Here is a 16,105-nt window from a genome sequence, read left to right on the forward strand (position 1 = left end):
GCTGAGTCATGCATGAACTGTCTATAGAACATCATTTGGGGAATGTGTTCTGGCCTAGTCCAGGTGATTGTGAGTGATGCAATCCTGGGTTTGAGTTAAGTTAATGAGTTGGGAACCAATCAGAGATTGCTATGTGTAATTGTATCGAATTGTATATAAGGAAGTCATGTAGAGTGTATACTTCCCGCTTGTGCTGTGATGCTGTTTGTCAAAGGCTCTGTGTAATTGATTAAAAGAACCTGTCTGCAAAGACAAGATATAACCGTGTGTTGTGGTAAGTTTGTAGTGTCATCTAGACTGGGGGGGGGGGGAGGAACAGTGGTAAAACTGACAATAGCCGGGCATGTGCTCAAGTGTCTGTAAAGAGTTTCAGAGTGACTGCAGTCTGTGGGAGCAGTTGACTGAAAATACTGTGCAGGAAGAAGCTACTGGAAAGCGCTGAAGTTGTGCAACTGACCTGCTACTGAATTGTGAGATTAATCACAACACTAATCTCTCTTGGGGGGGGGGGACATTTCAGAGCCAGGGAGCCACCACCGAGGTGGCCCTCTCTCGTCCCCACCAACCCCACCTGTGATGGTGGTGGGACTGAGAGAAGGGCCACCCCAGCAGATCTCAAGGCCCACACTGGTTCATAGAGGGAGATGCGATCTTGAAGATAGGTTGGACCTGAAGCACATAGGGCTCAATAGGTAATAAACTGCACTTTGAATTGGGCCTGGAAACCAGTGGAGCTGCTTTAATAAGGGCATGTGTCAGACTGTAGGATCTGTATAGCAATATTAAATAACCACTCACAAGCAGGTTTGCTTTGAAATTGATATATTGCTTGTATCTCTGCAGCAAAGAAAGACAGTACGGACTTTTCCCCACCACCACTTCCTTTTATACACCTTTCCTGCCCACCTCCCCCTCTTCTCAGTTTCCTTAATTAGAAACTGTTGTTGCTTCACAAGTTCCAACACAAGGTTTCCAGCGCCCTTCAAAATGTCACAGAGAGAGAACTGATTCAGCCAGGATGATTCAGTCAGGATGTCATGGAGGGAATTTGCGATGTCTTCATGCCGTCAGAAATTGACTCCTGGCAGCGTGGTATGCTCCCTCTAGCTAGCCCCAGTTAGTAATCTGGCAGCCGACCTTTACACTAATTGAAGCTTCCGAGCTGTCTTCAAAAGCAGCCCCACATAGAGTGCATTACAGTAGTCCATTCTGGATGTAACGAAGGTATGGACCATTATGGCCAAGTCAGGCGTCTCAAAGTACGGCTGCTGGATGGTTCACTGCAAATGCCCCCCCCCCCCCGCCACCCCCAACACCTGAGCTTCAAGCGTCAGCAATTAATCCAGGAGGACCCCAGGCGGCGGACCTGTTTTTATTTTTCGTATCAGGAGCGAACCAAAAGTACAGCTGCAATGCATTTTTTAAAAAGCACAGTTTTTAAAACTTGCCATTATTTTAAGTATCCGTTGACCAATAGCTGACCCCTTGGAGCGCCTCTGGTGTTGCTGGGAGAAGGCCCTCCGCTGTGCATGTGGCAGGGCTTAGACTGCATTGTGATTGTGTTTATTGTAATGTTATATTGTTAATGCATTCATATGTTTTTGTGTAATTGTGATGTTGTTGCTTGTTGCTTATATTTTTGTTTTTATTTTGCTGTAATATGTTGTCTGGGCTTGGCCTCATGTCAGCCGCTTTGAGTCCCCAATGGGGAGATGGTGGTGGGGTATAAATAAAGATGATGATGATGATGATGATGATGGTGATTATTATTATTATTATTATTATTATTATTATTATTATTCTGTGTTGCTTTGCCTATTTATTTATTTATTTATTTATTTACTATTCTTGTATACTGCTGCATCTCAAGCCCGAGGGCGACTCACAGCGGTTTCCAAACAGCAAAGGCAATAAAAACAGCAATAACTAATATACAATAACAGTTAAATTACACATTTCCATTAATAACTAATAAGCAATCATCAATACACAGTTATCACAAATCCCATCCCCGATCGCCTCATCATCCAAGCGTGATCCAAATTTGTCATCCATTGTTCCATTCCTATGTTCAAATTACCAAAATTGCACTAAATTACTCAAACGCCTGCTCAAACATCCAGGTCTTCACCTTTTTGCGGAATACCATTAGAGATGGTGCTAGTCTAATGTCCGTAGGAAGGGCGTTCCACAGCCGAGGAGCCACCACCGAGAAGGCCCTCTCTCTTGTCCCCGCCAGCCGAGCTTGAGAAGCAGGCGGGATCAAGAGCAGGGTCTCCCCGGAAGATCTCAAACTCCGGGTGGGTTCATAGGCAGAGATGCGGTCAGATAGGGAGCTTGGGCCGTAATTAGCTTACGATCCGATATTGAGCCATGCAGGAGTAATTAAAAATCGAAACGAATTTTTTCAATTTATTTCGTAATTGTTTCGTAATCGATTCGTAATTGTTTCGAAATCGTTTCGTAATTGTTTTGTAATTATTTCCGTATGCCTGGTGCAAGTTTTAGGGTTGTTGTTTGTTTTATCAGTGATAAAAAATAAATTATCACACCAACAGTCGACAACAGAGGGAGAGGGAAGCTTCAGAAGTTCCCCCTGTCCCATTTGGAGGGTTTTTTAGCATATTCGCGTCTGCCATTAACAAATCGATTCGTAATTGTTTCGTAATTTTACGAAATTTTGTATATTTCAAACTTTTTTAAAGGAAAATTTCAGAATTCTTTTAAAAAACGAAACGCAAAAACCCCCTAAAAACAAATCGAGTTTAGAAACAAATTTTTCCGTGGTTACCCAGCCCTAGTGTTTATTGTAATGTTATATTGTTAATGCATTCATATGTTTTTATATAATTGTGATGTTGTTGCTTGTTGCTTATATTTTTGGTTTTATTTTGCTGTAATATGTTGTCTGGGCTTGGCCTCATGTCAGCCGCTTTGAGTCCCCAATGGGGAGATGGTGGCAGGGTATAAATAAAGATTATTATTATTATTATTATTATTATTATTATTATTAATCTGATCTCTTTTTTCGATGGAGTTACAAGCTGGGTAGATGCAGGGAATGCCGTGGATGTGGCGTACCTGGATTTCAGGAAGGCCTTGCATTGACAAGGTCCCCCACGACCTTCTGGCAAGGAAACTAGTCCAATGTGGGCGAGGCAAAGCTACGGTGAGGTGGATCTGTAATTGGTTAAGTGGACGAACACAGAGAGTGCTCACTAATGCTTCCTCTTCATCTTGGAAAGAAGTGACAAGTGGAGTGCCGCAGGGTTCCGTCCTGGGCCCGGTCCTGTTCAACATCTTTATTAATGACTTAGATGAAGGGCTAGAAGGCAGGATCATCAAATTTGCAGACGACACCAAATGGGGAAGGAGAGCCAATACTCCAGAGGACAGGATCAGGATTCAAAATGATCTTGACAGATTAGAGAGATGATGGGCCAAAACTAACAAAATTAAGTTCAACAGGGACAAATGGAAGATACTCCACTTTGGCAGGAAAAACGAAATGCAAAGAGACAGAATGGGTGACGCCTGGCTCGAGAGCAGTGCGTGTGAAAAAGATCTTGGAGTCCTCGTGGACAGGAAGTTAAACATGAGCCAACAATGTGATGTGGCGGCAAAAAAAGCCAATGGGATTTTGGCCTGCATCAAGAGGAGCATAGTGTCTAGATCTAAGGAAGTAATGCTACCCCTCTATTCTGCTTTGGTTAGACCACACCTGGAATATTGTGTCCAATTCTGGGCACCACAATTCGAGAGATATTGACAAGCTGGAATGTGTCCAGAGGAGGGCGACTCAAATGACCAAGGGTCTGGAGAACAAGCCCTATGAGGAGCGACTTAAGGAGCTGGGCATGTTGAGCCTGAAGACGAGAAGGCTGAGAGGAGATAAGATAGCCATGTATAAATATGTGAGAGGAGGCCACAGGGAGTGGGGAGCAAGCTTGTTTTCTGCTTCCTTGGAGACTAGGACGCAAGGGAACAATGGCTTCAAATTACAAGAGAGGAGATTCCATCTGAACATGAGGAAGAACTTCCTGACCGTGAGAGCCGTTCAGCAGTGGAACTGATATCGAGACCGCTTTTTGGAAGGATCTCCCCAGCGGAGGAGATCCCGAGGACCACACCAAAGAGGGTCCTTGGACCTTGGTGAGGGCAGAGAAGCCAATTCCAGCAGCAAAAAATATTAAAAATAATAAATCCTCACCAAAGAGGAAGAAGATGGCGACCGAGGTTCTTTATTAGCGATTCAGCTGAGATCGGATGCAACTGTAGGGATATTTCCACTACAAGCATTCCAATACAGAATTTACAGGCATTTTTATAGGCAAAATACAGAAAAGCATTTCAAATTTCCCGCCCGCCCCTCTCCGCCCGGCTTCACGTTGATTGGTTGACAGCCTGAACAGCTGGGAGGAGGCTTGGTGGCCCGCCTTGCTCTGGGGCAATCAGCAAGCTTCCCCGCCTCCTCTCGCTTCCGAGGATGGACGAATCAGGAGAGAGGAGGCGGGCCGATCGCGGACAATGGGGAAATGATGGGATTATCTCTTGCCGGCCAGCTGGAATTTCGAGGCATTGTTTCGGCCAGCAAAAGCTGATTTTATTGAGAAAGGTTTTCCTGCCTTAGATCTGATAAGGAGTGTCCTTGATGAGTCTTGTGGAGGAAACAAACAGAGCCGGGGCGAGGGGACCCCTGGGGTCAGCCTCGTCCCTTTGTAAAGCAATCATGATGTCCAAAGAAACTTCCTTGTCTGCCAGAGAGCAAACAAAAGGATATTTCACTTGTTATTGTCCATGCAAATGTTTGGTGATTTGGCTGGTTTCGAGGGGGGGATTGCAGCCCTCCCTCGGTCACAGAAGAGTTCCAGGTTGCATTTTTCTGGGGCAAAGGGCGAGGTAAGACAGAAGGGCAAATAGATTTCATACATACACAATCAATATATTTCATACAGGAAAAGATCCCATCCCCATCCCTCATCCCAAATATTTAATAAAGGAAAATTATCATTTTCTTTGAAAACTTGGGAGTCTGGAGTTTCTTGAAAAAGTTCGTGGAAATAGATGTGGCTGGCAGTCCAAAACAAGCAGCAGAAAGTTATTTCCTTGGTAAAAGTTAGCAGGATGGTCTCTGAGTTGATCTGTAACAAAATCCACAGCTTGGTCCTTGGGGAACTATAACTCCTTCCCAAGGACTGGGCCTCCTGCCCGGCCCTCTCTCTGAGGTCTCATGGGGGCAACTGCATCAAGTCCCCGGGTGCAGAGCTAGGCAGGAGCGAGCAGCAGCGAGGGGAAATTGGCTGTTTGCACGGAGGCGGCGATTTTTGACCATCAGCTGCTTTCTGTCAAATTTTATTCTTTAAAATAAAAAGGTTATTTCCTGGGCGTAGGGATCCAAAATGAGAAAAGCAAGATAGCAGTTTAGTTAAGAATTAAGCATAGAAAAATATGGCATTAAAATTGAGCCGATCCGACATTTTGAGATTTTAGCGGATACGGGGGTCCGAAAGGGAGATCTCCGTATCCGCGGTTCCAATTGACACAGATCCGGCCTCCCTGGGACGCCAGAAAGGCATCCCAGGCAGGCTCATGGTTCCCCGGAGCCTAGAAAGAGGTTTATTTCATGCATTGGTTAGCTTAGGCAGTGAAGGACACAAAGTATCAAGCGGAAAAGTTAAAAAGTTGCCATTTTCAAGTACTTTTATTAGGGATTAGATACAAAGTCAGGGCTTGGGGAAAAGTGTTAAAGGCTGAATGCAGTCCTAGTTTGAGCTGCCTTGTTGGGGCACATTTCATCAGTTTGTCCCAATTGTAGCTTTCCGGAACTGCGGAACTCTCTGCTGCAGTTCAAACCAACTTGAAGGCGGGGGCCTCCGCGGCCCTCGGGGTCAGAACTCTCTGCCCCGGAGTGTGGTGGAGGCTCCTTCTTTGGAGGCTTTTGTTTCTTTATTTACCTTGCTTATATACCGCTGTTCTCAGCCCGAAGGCGACTCACAGCGGTTCACAACAACAAGAGACAGCAGAATTCAATGTTACAGTATAAAAGCAGTTATCAACTTAATACAGTTGCACAATTAATAAACAGTTAACAATTACTACAGTAGCCATTCACTAGCGTCTCATCATCAAAAACATGATCCAGATTCGTCATCCAATGATCCATTCCAGTGTTCATTAACCAATCATTGAACTCAGGCTGGATGGCCATCTGTCAGGGGTGATTTGAATGGACAAGGCGAAACGTCAGGAGAGAATGCCTCTAGAGCATGGCCACATAGCCCAAAAAAACCTACAACAACCCATTATTATATACCTCTCAACAAAAGATTGCTCCAGGCACTGCCAGGCAATCAAATGCTAATCAAGGTGGTCAGCTGAAACATTCCCACCTTGCTCCAGCAGACAAGAGTCCTTTCTCCCACCCTGGTCATTCCACCCTTTTTCCTACTTCCAACAGACCTCACTACCTCTGAGGATGCTTGCCATAGATGCAGGCGAAACGTCAGGAGAGAATGCCTCTAGACCATGGCCATATAGCCCGGAAAAACCTACAACAACCCAGTTGAAACATTCACACTTAGCTCCAGCAGACAAGAGTCTTTTGTCCCACCCTGGTCATTACACAGATATATAAACCCTTTTTCCTAGTTCCAACAGACCTCACTACCTCTGAGGATGCTTGCCATAGATGCAGGCGAAATGTCAGGAGAGAATGCCTCTAGACCATGGCCAGATAGCCCGAAAAAACTTACAACAACCCAGTGATTCCGGCCATGAAAGCCTTCGACAATAAATCAAATGCTAATCAAGGTGATCAGTTTAAACATTCCCACTTAGCTCCAGCAGACAAGAGTCCTTTGTCCCACCCTGGTCATCATTCCACAGATATATAAACCCCTTTTCCTAGTTCCAACAGACCTCACTACCTCTGAGGATGCTTGCCATAGATGCAGCAGGCGAAACGTCAGGAGAGAATGCCTCTAGAACATGGCCATACAGCCCAGAAAAACCTACAACAACCCACTGTTGCTATTGTTTTTATTGTTGTATTGTGGGTTCGGCCTCATGTAAGCCGCACTGAGTCCCTTGGAGAGGTGGTAGCGGGGTACAAATAAAGTTTTATTATTATTATTATTATTAATATTATTATTACTATTATTATATACCTCACTACCTCTAGATGCAGGTGAAACGTCAGGAGAGAATGCCTCTAGACCATGGCCATATAGCCCGAAAATGTCAGGATAATTGCAATTATTTCATATATGTTTTTCAATGTGTTAGTATTGTATTTTAAGATGGATTCAGTCATGTTCATTTTTGATTCACATGTGCAGCAAATTGTTATTGTTACAGAGTTACAGGCCAGACAGTAGAATCTTTGAAACTGTGATAACAGGAATTCCTTTGCTCTGAGAAAAATAGGGAGTGTACCAGCCAGAACATAGATAAGACAGGAGGGCGGATTTTCTTTGTCTGTGTGTTTAGAGCTGTAATTTTGTCGGTCGCCATCTTTCCTTACCAACATGTAGTCGCTTGTATATATGCTTCCAGTAAAGTTTATTGTTTTTGAAACTCAAGAAGTCAGTGTGATAATTGATCTGGAAACCTCAAGTACTCTGTGCATGACCCAGGGGCATCACTCTGTCAGAAAAAACCTACAACAACCCACTGTTGCTATTGTTTTTATTGTTGTGTTGTGGGCTCAGCCTCATGTAAGCCACACCGAGTCCCTTGAGGAGATGGTAGCGGGGTACAAATAAAGTTTATTATTGGAGCACAACCTCTGAGGATGCTTGCCATAGATGCAGGCGAAATGTCAGGAGAAATGCCTCTAGAACATGGCTCTATAGCCCGAACACACCTAGCTCCAGCAGACAAGAGTCCTTTGCCCTACCCTGGTCATTCCACAGATATATAAACCCACTTTCCTAGCTCCAACAGACCTCACTCCCTCTGAGGATGCTTGCCATAGATGCAGGCTCAAAGTCAGGAGAGAATGCCTCTAGAACATGGCTCTATAGCCCGAACACACCTAGCTCCAGCAGACAAGAGTCCTTTGCCCCACCCTGGTCATTCCACAGATATATAAACCCACTTTCCTAGCTCCAACAGACCTCACTCCCTCTGAGGATGCTTGCCATAGATGCAGGCGAAATGTCAGGAGAAATGCCTCTAGAACATGGCTCTATAGCCCGAACACACCTAGCTCCAGCAGACAAGAGTCCTTTGCCCCACCCTGGTCATTCCACAGATATATAAACCCACTTTCCTAGCTCCAACAGACCTCACTCCCTCTGAGGATGCTTGCCATAGATGCAGGCGAAATGTCAGGAGAAATGCCTCTAGAACATGGCTCTATAGCCCGAACACACCTAGCTCCAGCAGACAAGAGTCCTTTGCCCCACCCTGGTCATTCCACAGATATATAAACCCACTTTCCTAGCTCCAACAGACCTCACTCCCTCTGAGGATGCTTGCCATAGATGCAGGCGAAATGTCAGGAGAAATGCCTCTAGAACATGGCTCTATAGCCCGAACACACCTAGCTCCAGCAGACAAGAGTCCTTTGCCCTACCCTGGTCATTCCACAGATATATAAACCCACTTTCCTAGCTCCAACAGACCTCACTCCCTCTGAGGATGCTTGCCATAGATGCAGGCGAAATGTCAGGAGAAATGCCTCTAGAACATGGCTCTATAGCCCGAACACACCTAGCTCCAGCAGACAAGAGTCCTTTGCCCTACCCTGGTCATTCCACAGATATATAAACCCACTTTCCTAGCTCCAACAGACCTCACTCCCTCTGAGGATGCTTGCCATAGATGCAGGCTCAAAGTCAGGAGAGAATGCCTCTAGAACATGGCTCTATAGCCCGAACACACCTAGCTCCAGCAGACAAGAGTCCTTTGCCCCACCCTGGTCATTCCACAGATATATAAACCCACTTTCCTAGCTCCAACAGACCTCACTCCCTCTGAGGATGCTTGCCATAGATGCAGGCGAAATGTCAGGAGAAATGCCTCTAGAACATGGCTCTATAGCCCGAACACACCTAGCTCCAGCAGACAAGAGTCCTTTGCCCCACCCTGGTCATTCCACAGATATATAAACCCACTTTCCTAGCTCCAACAGACCTCACTCCCTCTGAGGATGCTTGCCATAGATGCAGGCGAAATGTCAGGAGAAATGCCTCTAGAACATGGCTCTATAGCCCGAACACACCTAGCTCCAGCAGACAAGAGTCCTTTGCCCTACCCTGGTCATTCCACAGATATATAAACCCACTTTCCTAGCTCCAACAGACCTCACTCCCTCTGAGGATGCTTGCCATAGATGCAGGCGAAATGTCAGGAGAAATGCCTCTAGAACATGGCTCTATAGCCCGAACACACCTAGCTCCAGCAGACAAGAGTCCTTTGCCCTACCCTGGTCATTCCACAGATATATAAACCCACTTTCCTAGCTCCAACAGACCTCACTCCCTCTGAGGATGCTTGCCATAGATTCAGGCTCAAAGTCAGGAGAGAATGCCTCTAGAACATGGCTCTATAGCCCGAAAAAACCCACAAGAATCATAGAATCATAGAATCAAAGAGTTGGAAGAGACCTCCTGGGCCATCCAGTCCAACCCCATTCTGCCAAGAAGCAGGAATATTGCATTCAAATCACCCCTGACAGATGGCCATCCAGCCTCTGCTTCAAAGCTTCCAAAGAAGGAGCCTCCACCACACTCCCTCCGGGGCAGAGAGTTCCACTGCTGAACGGCTCTCACAGTCAGGAAGTTCTTCCTGACGTTCCGCCTGCACAGTCAGGAAGAACCTAGTGATTCCAGCCATGAAAGCCTTCGACAAGACATTGAACATCTCTACGGGGAGAAACTGTTCCAAGACACAAGGAAATTGGAGCACAACCTCTGAGGATGCTTGCCATAGATGCAGGCGAAACATCAGGAGAAATGCCTCTAGATATGGCTCTATAGTCCGAAAAAACCCACAAGAACCTAAAGTTTATTATTATTATTATTATTATTATTATTACTATTACTATTATTATATACCTCACTACCTCTGAGGATGCTTGCCATAGATGCAGGCGAAACGTCAGGAGAGAATGCCTCTAGAACATGGCCATAGAGCCCGAAAAAACCTACAACAACCCAAAAAATAAACAGTAAACAGTAACAGTAACAACAAGCATTTAAAATCCTATGGCTGGGCCAAATGTGATAATTAAAAATTTAAAAATAATGCTGGGCATGAAGAAGGTAATATACTGGGATAGAATTTTCGGCGAGAGATGGAGCGAGCAAACAATCCTAAATCACTGATAAAGTGCATTTAGAGGACCTATTGCTGGGAGTATTTCCTTATTCTGGGAAGGCACACGGGAACTCTAAAATTACATGCTCCGAAAGAGGAGCCTGAAACGTGGCAGCGGGGAGCCAGCTGGTTTCCATGTGAAGTTTTGGGGTGCAAAAAAGGTTATTCCCAGAGCACTGAAATTGCATCCCGGGCGAGCCAGCAGCTATCTGTGGCTCAGGAGAGGAAACGTTCATGCGGGGAAGAGTTTGGAGGCAGTCAAGCGCACAAAGTATCCCTGTGGAGAGGAATCCTAGAATCAAAGAGTTGGAAGAGACCTCCTGGGCCATCATCCAGTCCACCCCTATTCTGCCAAGAAGCAGGAATATTGCATTCAAATCACCCTTGACAGATGGCCACCCAGCCTCTGCTTAAAAGCTTCCAAAGAAGGAGCCTCCACCACACTCCCTCCGGGGAAGGCAGAGAGTTCCACTGCTGAACGGCTCTCACAGACAGGAAGTTCTTCCTCATGTTCAGATGGAATCTCCTCTCTTGTAGTTTGAAGCCATTGTTCCTTGTCCTAAACTCCACACAAGCTTGCTCCCTCCTCCTCCCTGTGGCTTCCTCTCACATATTTGTACATGGCTATCATATCTCCTCTCAGCCTTCTCTTCTTCAGGCTAAACATGCCCAGCTCCTCAAGCCGCTCCTCATGGGGCTTGTCCTTCTTGATCTGCTCCCTCCTCCCTGTGGCTTCCTCTCACATATTTATACATGGCCTTCATCATGTCTCCTCTCAGCCTTCTCTTCTTCAGGCTAAACATGCCCAGCTCCTCAAGCCGCTCCTCATGGGGCTTGTTCTTCAGACCCCTGATCTGCTCCCTCCTCCCTGTGGCTTCCTCTCACATATTTATACATGGCCTTCATCATGTCTCCTCTCAGCCTTCTCTTCTTCAGGCTAAACATGCCCAGCTCCTCAAGCTGCTCCTCATAGGGCTTGTTCTCCAGATCTTGGAGTCCTATCATAGAATCATAGAATCAAAGAGTTGGAAGAGACCTCATGGGCCATCATCCAGTCCAACCCCATTCTGCCAAGAAGCAGGAATATTGCATTCAAAGCACCCCTGACAGATGGCCATCCAGCCTCTGTTTCAAAGCTTCCAAAGAAGGAGCCTCCACCACACTCCCCCCGGGGCAGAGAGTTCCACTGCTGAATGGCTCTCACAGTCAGGAAGTTCTTCCTCATGTTTAGATGGAACCTCCTCTCTTGTAGTTGGAAGCCATTGTTCCCTTGCGTCCTAGTCTCCAGGGAAGCAGAAAACAAGCTTGCTCCCTCCTCCTCCTCCCTGTGGCTTCCTCTCACATATTTATACATGGCTATCCTATCTCCTCTCAGCCTTCTCTTCTTCAGGCTAAACATGCCCAGCTCCTTAAGCCGCTCCTCATAGGGCTTGTTCTCCAGACCCTTGATCATTTTAGTCTCCCTCTTCCTCTGGACACATTCCAGCTTAGAGTCAATATCTCTCTTGAATTGTGGTGCCCAGAATTGGACACAATATTCCAGGTAAAGTGGCCTAACCAAAGCGGAATAGAGCATGGGGAGCATGACTTCCCTAGATCTAGGCACTCGGCTCCTCTTGATGCAGGCCAAAATCCCAATGGCTTTTTTTGCCGCCACATCACATTCCTGGCTCATGTTGAACTTGTTGTCCACGAGGACTCCACGAGGACTCCAAGGAAAAAGTTATTTATTTGTTGTGTCAGTGATACTTTATTGGGGGATTTGTTACAATGTTATGTGGAGGGGAAGAAAGCAAAGCAAGGCAAGGCGAGAGGAGATCTCGAAGTGGAAGCTGCTGCTGTGGCCACACTCCCAGTGATGCTGGCCCAGTTGGGCAACCAGGAACTGTGGAACTCCCTGCTGCAGGTCAGATCAGCTTAAAGGCAGGGGCTCATGGCTAGGTCGCCATTACTCTCACAACCACCATGTCAGACCACACAGAGAAGCCATGGAAATCCACAAGAAGCAGGTGGACAGTTTCAACAGAAAGGAGGAAAACATGACAATGAACACAATCTGGCAACCGGGATTTAAAAACTCTGAAATCAGGACAAAAAACAAAGAGCAACACCCAGAAAACAGGGGAATTCCAGACAGGAAACAATTGGGGCCAGGTAACACCTCCCAACAAGGGATTCCCCCAGCCAGGGAGCAACCAGGCTTTGAAGCTGCAAGGCCATTGAATGCTAATCAAGGTGGGCAATTGCAACATTCACACCTCGCTGCAACAGACAGCTTCAAAATATGGACTTCCACCCCCAAAGCTTGCGGGAAGACACATCTCCCTCCTGCTCTACGCAGATGATGCTGCTGTACTCTCTAGAACGCCCATTGGGCTCAAAAGAGCTCTGAGAGCATCAATACAACATTGCAACACAGATCAGCTCCAACTTAATGACAATCAAACCAAAATCATGGCTTTGGCTAATAGGCCCAGGACTTACTCTTGGAGCATAGATGGCCATAAAATTGAACAAGTCACATCCTTCAAATATCTAGGTGTAGTTTTCCAATCTAATGGTAGCAGAAGAGCTCATGGGGATCAAGTAGCCAACACCGCGCAGGGGAGCTCAATGGCCATTCTCAAATATCTCAGGACAAGAGGGGGAGGGCACTTCACACTGGCAGCGCTCAAGCTGTTTGAAGCCAAGTCCTTAGCCCAACTCTTGTCTGGGGCTCAGCTGGGCCCCTTCCCCAGTTTTGCCCCATTAGAGCTGGTTCAGTCACAGTTTCTGAGATCGGCCTTGCAGGTCCCTCAATGCGTTTCTAATGCCGCCCTGCGACTAGAGACGGGCTTGATGAGAGTGAAACTACAAAAAACCTACAACAACCCATTATTATTATATACCTCTCAACAAAAGATTCCCCCAGGCATTGCCCGGCCATCAAATGCTAATCAAGGTGATCAGTTGAAACATTCACACCTAGCTCCAGCAGACAAGAGTCCTTTGTCCCACCCTAGAATCATAGAATCATAGAATCAAAGAGTTGGAAGAGACCTCATGGGCCATCCAGTCCAACCCCATTCTGCCAAGAAGCAGGAATATTGCATTCAAATCACCCCTGACAGATGGCCATCCAGCCTCTGCTTAAAAGCTTCCAAAGAAGGAGCCTCCACCACACTCCCTCCGGGGCAGAGAGTTCCACTGCTGAACGGCTCTCACAGTCAGGAAGTTCTTCCTCATGTTCATAGAATCATAGAAGCATAGAGTTGGAAGAGACCTCATGGGCCATCCAGTCCAACCCCATTCTGCCAAGAAGCAGGAATACTGCATTCAAAGCACCCCTGACAGATGGCCAGCCAGCCTCTGCTTAAAAGCTTCCAAAGAAGGAGCCTCCACCACACTCCCCCTGGGGCAGAGAGTTCCACTGCTGAACGGCTCTCACAGTCAGGAAGTTCTTCCTCATGTTCATAGAATCATAGAAGCATAGAGTTGGAAGAGACCTCATGGGCCATCCAGTCCAACCCCATTCTGCCAAGAAGCAGGAATACTGCATTCAAATCACCCCTGACAAATGGCCATCCAGCCTCTGTTTAGAAGCCTCCAAAGAAGGAGCCTCCACCACACTCCAGGGCAGAGAGTTCCACTGCTGAACGGCTCTCACAGTCAGGAAGTTCTTCCTGGACATTATTCCACAGATATATAAACCCATTTTCCTAGTTCCAAGAGACCTCACTATTTATTTATTATTTACTTTATTTACGTTATTTCTATACCACTTTTCTCAGCCCTTAGGCGACTCAAAGCGGTTTACACAACAATGCAAAATATCACAAAACAGTATAATGCAATTAAAACAGATTATAACATCAAATTCAACAACAGTATAACAATCATAACGCCTCAACAATAAAATCAGAATCCACTCTCATTATCCATTGTTCCGTATTCCTATGTTCAATTTCACTGTTTAGTCAAACACTTGTTCGAATAGCCAGGTCTTCACCTTCCTACAAGAGAGGAGATTCCATCTGAACATGAGGAAGAACTTCCTGACTGTGAGAGCCGTTCAGCAGTGGAACTCTCTGCCCCGGAGTGTGGTGGAGGCTCCTTCTATGGAAGCTTTTAAGCAGAGGCTGGATGGCCATCTGTCAGGGGTGCTTTGAATGCAATTTTCCTGCTTCTTGGCAGAATGGGGTTGGACTGGATGAGGGCCCAGGAGGTCTCTTCCAACTCTTTGATTCTATGATTCTATGATTCTATGATTCCTCCAAAACGCCAACAGCGAGGGGGCCGATCTGATGTCTGCAGGCAGGGCGTTCCACAGCCGAGGGGCCACCACCGAGAAGACCCTGTCTCTCTAGAACATGGCTCTCGTCCCCGCCAGGTGCGCCTGCGATGCAGGTGGGACCGAGAGCAGGGCCTCCCCAGACGATCTTAGTGTCCTGGTCGGTTCATAGGAGGAGATGCGTTCGGACAGGTAAGTAGGGCCAGAACCATTTAGGGCTTTATAGGCTAAAGCCAGCACTTTGAATTGTGCCTGGTAGCAAACTGGCAGCCAGTGGAGCTGGCGTAACAGCAGATTGGTGTGCTCCCTGAGTGCTGCTCCTGTTAGCAACCTGGCTGCCGAGCTTCCGAGCAGTCTTCAAAGGCAACCCCACGTAGAGAGCGTTGCAGTAGTCTAAGCGGGATGTAACCAGAGCGTGGACTACCGTGGCCAAGTCACTAGAATCATAGAATCCTAGAATCAAAGAGTTGGAAGAGACCTCCTGGGCCATCATCCAGTCCAACTCCTTTCTGCCAAGAAGCAGGAACATCGCATTCAAATCACCCCTGACAGATGGCCATCCAGCCTCTGCTTAAAAGCTTCCAAAGAAGGAGCCTCCACCACACTCCCTCCGGGGCAGAGAGTTCCACTGCTGAACGGCTCTCCCAGTCAGGAAGTTCTTCCTCATGTTCAGGTGGAATCTCCTCTCTTGTAGTTTGAAGCCATTGTTCCATTGCGTCGTAGTCTCCAAGGAAGCAGAAAGGAAGCTTGCTCCCTCCTCCTCCCTGTGGCTTCCTCTCACATATTGATACATGGCTATCATCATGTCTCCTCTCAGCCTTCTCTTCTTCAGGCTAAACATGCCCAGCTCCTTAAGCCACTCCTCATAGGGCTTGTTCTCCAGACCCTTGATCTGCTCCCTCCTCCCTGTGGCTTCCTCTCACATATTTATCCATGGCCCTCATCATGTCTCCTCTCAGCCTTCTCTTCTTCAGGCTAAAAATGCCCAGATCCTTAAGCCGCTCCTCATAGGGCTTGTTCTCCAGACCTTTTATCATTTTAGTCGCTCTCCTCTGGACACATTCCAGCTTGTCAATATCTCACTACCTCTGAGGATGCTTGCCATAGATGCAGGCAAAACGTCAGGAGAGAATGCCTCTAGACCATGGCTGATAGCCCGGAAAAACCTACAACAACCCAGTGATTCTGGCCATGAAAGCCTTCGACAATAAATCAAATGCTAATCATGGTGATCAGTTGAAACATTCACCCCCTAGCTCCAGGAGACAAGAGTCCTTTGCCCCACCCTGGTCTTTCCACAGATATATAAACCCATTTTCCTACTTCCAACAGACCTCACTACCCCTGAGGATGCTTGCCATAAATGCAGGCGAAACGTCAGGAGAGAACGCCTCTAGAACATGGCCATATAGCCCGGAAAAACCCACAAGAACTTAGTGATTCCAGCCATGAAAGCCTTTGACAACCAAGCACAGCTTAACACCCCTCAACAAAAGATTCCCCCAGGCTCAG

Source organism: Anolis sagrei, chromosome 1 (assembly GCF_037176765.1).
Source record: "Anolis sagrei isolate rAnoSag1 chromosome 1, rAnoSag1.mat, whole genome shotgun sequence".
Lineage (NCBI taxonomy): Eukaryota > Metazoa > Chordata > Lepidosauria > Squamata > Dactyloidae > Anolis > Anolis sagrei.